We start from the raw sequence: 5,000 nt of genomic DNA on the forward strand, positions 1-5,000 counted from the left end.
CGACTGATCTCATATTTGTAGTAATAGTGAAAACGACAGATTTCATATTTGTAGTAATAGTGAAAACGACAGATTTCATATTTGTAGTAATAGTGAAAACGACAGATTTCATATTTGTTGTAATAGTGAAAACGACAGATTTCATATTTGTAGTAATAGTGAAAACGACAGATTTCATATTTGTAGTAATAGTGAAAACGACAGATTTCATATTTGTAGTAATAGTGAAAACGACAGATCTCATATTTGTAGTAATAGTGAAAACGACTGATTTCATATTTGTAGTAATAGTGAAAACGACTGATCTCATATTTGTAGTAATAGTGAAAACGACTGATCTCATATTTGTAGTAATAGTGAAAACGACTGATCTCATATTTGTTGTAATAGTGAAAACGACTGATCTCATATTTGTAGTAATAGTGAAAACGACTGAGCTCATATTTGTAGTAATAGTGAAAACGACAGATTTCATATTTGTAGTTATAGTGAAAACGACAGATTTCATATTTGTAGTAATAGTGAAAACGAATGATCTCATATTTGTAGTAATAGTGAAAACGACTGATCTCATATTTGTAGTAATAGTGAAAACGACTGATTTCATATTTGTAGTAATAGTGAAAACGACTGATCTCATATTTGTAGTAATAGTGAAAACGACTGATTTCATATTTGTAGTAATAGTGAAAACGACTGATCTCATATTTGTAGTAATAGTGAAAACGACTGATTTCATATTTGTAGTAATAGTGAAAACGACTGATCTCATATTTGTAGTAATAGTGAAAACGACTGATTTCATATTTGTAGTAATAGTGAAAACGACTGATTTCATATTTGTAGTAATAGTGAAAACGACTGATCTCATATTTGTAGTAATAGTGAAAACGACTGATTTCATATTTGTAGTAATAGTGAAAACGACTGATTTCATATTTGTAGTAATAGTGAAAACGACTGATTTCATATTTGTAGTAATAGTGAAAACGACTGATTTCATATTTGTAGTAATAGTGAAAACGACTGATTTCATATTTGTAGTAATAGTGAAAACGACTGATTTCATATTTGTAGTAATAGTGAAAACGACTGATTTCATATTTGTAGTAATAGTGAAAACGACTGATTTCATATTTGTAGTAATAGTGAAAACGACTGATTTCATATTTGTAGTAATAGTGAAAACGACTGATTTCATATTTGTAGTAATAGTGAAAACGACTGATTTCATATTTGTAGTAATAGTGAAAACGACTGATCTCATATTTGTAGTAATAGTGAAAACGACTGATTTCATATTTGTAGTAATAGTGAAAACGACTGATCTCATATTTGTAGTAATAGTGAAAACGACTGATTTCATATTTGTAGTAATAGTGAAAACGACTGATTTCATATTTGTAGTAATAGTGAAAACGACTGATTTCATATTTGTAGTAATAGTGAAAACGACTGATCTCATATTTGTAGTAATAGTGAAAACGACTGATCTCATATTTGTAGTAATAGTGAAAACGACTGATCTCATATTTGTAGTAATAGTGAAAACGACTGATTTCATATTTGTAGTAATAGTGAAAACGACAGATCTCATATTTGTAGTAATAGTGAAAACGACTGATATCATATTTGTAGTAATAGTGAAAACGACTGATTTCATATTTGTAGTAATAGTGAAAACGACTGATCTCATATTTGTAGTAATAGTGAAAACGACTGATTTCATATTTGTAGTAATAGTGAAAACGACTGATCTCATATTTGTAGTAATAGTGAAAACGACTGATCTCATATTTGTAGTAATAGTGAAAACGACTGATATCATATTTGTAGTAATAGTGAAAACGACTGATATCATATTTGTAGTAATAGTGAAAACGACTGATTTCATATTTGTAGTAATAGTGAAAACGACTGATCTCATATTTGTAGTAATAGTGAAAACGACTGATATCATATTTGTAGTAATAGTGAAAACGACTGATTTCATATTTGTAGTAATAGTGAAAACGACTGATCTCATATTTGTAGTAATAGTGAAAACGACAGATCTCATATTTGTAGTAATAGTGAAAACGACTGATATCATATTTGTAGTAATAGTGAAAACGACTGATTTCATATTTGTAGTAATAGTGAAAACGACTGATTTCATATTTGTAGTAATAGTGAAAACGACTGATTTCATATTTGTAGTAATAGTGAAAACGACTGATCTCATATTTGTAGTAATAGTGAAAACGACTGATCTCATATTTGTAGTAATAGTGAAAACGACTGATTTCATATTTGTAGTAATAGTGAAAACGACTGATTTCATATTTGTAGTAATAGTGAAAACGACTGATTTCATATTTGTAGTAATAGTGAAAACGACTGATTTCATATTTGTAGTAATAGTGAAAACGACTGATCTCATATTTGTAGTAATAGTGAAAACGACTGATCTCATATTTGTAGTAATAGTGAAAACGACTGATATCATATTTGTAGTAATAGTGAAAACGACTGATATCATATTTGTAGTAATAGTGAAAACGACTGATTTCATATTTGTAGTAATAGTGAAAACGACTGATCTCATATTTGTAGTAATAGTGAAAACGACAGATCTCATATTTGTAGTAATAGTGAAAACGACTGATCTCATATTTGTAGTAATAGTGAAAACGACAGATCTCATATTTGTAGTAATAGTGAAAACGACAGATCTCATATTTGTAGTAATAGTGAAAACGACTGATCTCATATTTGTAGTAATAGTGAAAACGACTGATTTCATATTTGTAGTAATAGTGAAAACGACTGATTTCATATTTGTAGTAATAGTGAAAACGACTGATTTCATATTTGTAGTAATAGTGAAAACGACTGATCTCATATTTGTAGTAATAGTGAAAACGACTGATCTCATATTTGTAGTAATAGTGAAAACGACTGATTTCATATTTGTAGTAATAGTGAAAACGACTGATTTCATATTTGTAGTAATAGTGAAAACGACTGATTTCATATTTGTAGTAATAGTGAAAACGACTGATTTCATATTTGTAGTAATAGTGAAAACGACTGATTTCATATTTGTAGTAATAGTGAAAACGACTGAACTCATATTTGTAGTAATAGTGAAAACGACAGATTCGGCACAAATATGATCATGTAGTCGCAATTTTGATTGAGTTACAATGCAATTTTCACTATTGCAAATTGTCCCAAATGTCCTTGTAAGTCTCCAGAAGTGGTGCAGTGTGTGTAGTTGTGTGTAGTTGCGTGTGAGTTTGTCACTGTTAGCTCCTCGTCCGCTGGAGTGATGGATGTGGCGTGTGGCGCACTGGAACACAAACACAAATACCTATTTAACATCAGCGCAGTGATGGATGGACTCGCCAGAGACTCTTCATGAGGCGTGTTGAAAGACAACAAACACACTCATCAGTCTTGCGCAGAGAACACGGCGTGTTGTAACTGAGTGTGTGTGTGTGTGTGTGTGTGTGTCTGTCGGGTTTGTGTATTTACAGTATTTAGCAGTGGGCTTTAGTTCTGCCCTCTAGTGTTGGAGTTTATTTAGCTTTGCCTGGCAGACGACAGGAATGTTGGATCACCAGTGTGTGTGTGTGTGTGTGTGTGTGTGTGTGTGTGTGTGTGTGTGTGTATGTGCATATGAAAATAAAGTCTTGCCCTGGTTCTCACCCGTGGAGATCTGAGAATCGCTGTATTGATGTTAACTGAACGTTGTGACGCACAAAGAATGTTGGACTTGAAAAGCTTTTGCTATATTTACGCGCTAACATCATGTTCTGGTTCTCTGTTAGCGTTAGCCGCGGACTCAAAGGGGCCGCTCTCTGCTACTTATTATGTTCTTTCATACAATCTGGTTTTGATAGAGAGCAGTTCATGTTCGGTGAATAACACAGACTGGGGCAGTGATGTGACAGAACCTGATCTGACCCTGAGCACTTACAGTAGACTAGCGCTAGCCTGGCGTCACACAGCGTGCTAACCAGAGCCGCGCAGGGTCTCATTTATAGACCAACATCGAGGCTTCATCTCAGATTTCACTCTGTTGACTGCTTGTTGCAACTACTTAAAGGGTCTTTCTTTCTCCTGGAGATTAGTTGGTTGACAGTGAGTTCTACTGTTTGTTTCTAGCCGATACAAATATCTTCCAAGAACGTTTTGTTATGAAAACGTTATTTCTGAATGCTCGAAAATGTTTTGTGAACGTTAAGGGATGTTCCATTAAATCATTGTTCAAACATTATGGGAACGTTACTTTTGAACGTTCTGAAACAAGAAGTAACATTTAAAAAAACGTTCATGTTTTCATGCTAACGTTTTGAGAACATTATTATACACTAGATAACTTCGAACAAACGTTCTATTAATGTTACTGGAAGAACGTTTGTTTATAACCTTGAAAGAACGTTCCCTGTTCGCTGGGTAGTCAGTCACTGATTAGCGTTAAAGTCCCCCTGTGGTGAAACAAGTTTTTACCGTTATTTTTGTGTGTATGTGGTGTTATTAATCTGCTTTAACACACACCATGTGTAAGTTCATAAGTCGACCGCATTGCTGAGTATTTTCTGCTTAAAGGAGAACTCCAGCGCAAAATGAACCTTTGGTCTAATTACACATTGTTACCTAGTCAACCGTTATCTGAGATTTGTTTTCATGATTATCGAATGTAAATAGTTTTATCTCTAAAAACAATTTAGCCTATAACGCTAGTATAACGCTAGTATATGGGGCGTAGAGTAATGACAAATAAAAATCGCTTGTTAATACCACTAACAAGGCTCAAAATAGCCCCACACTAACACGGTAGCATAATGAGGGTCCCTACATGCAAACCGAAGCATTGAGAACTTTGACAGTGTCCAGACAGTTTAATAAGAAGATATTTTATACATACAGTCAACTTCACGTATATAAGCAGAATCCATCTTGGAAAAACAGACTCTATCAGTCGAACTACGAACCACCGATCCAAATGCGCT

At 33.2% G+C, this 5,000-nt stretch overlaps 1 protein-coding gene across 1 annotated transcript in view; it reads left to right on the plus strand.

Annotated features, from left to right (window-relative positions):
* nbl1 (NBL1, DAN family BMP antagonist) overlaps positions 1 to 5,000 on the plus strand; it is a 12,978-nt gene that overhangs the window by 4,036 nt on the left and 3,942 nt on the right. The gene's annotated exons all lie outside the window — the stretch shown is intronic.

This window comes from Phoxinus phoxinus (assembly GCF_949152265.1).
Source record: "Phoxinus phoxinus genome assembly, chromosome: 20".
In the NCBI taxonomy this organism is placed as follows: Eukaryota; Metazoa; Chordata; class Actinopteri; order Cypriniformes; family Leuciscidae; genus Phoxinus; species Phoxinus phoxinus.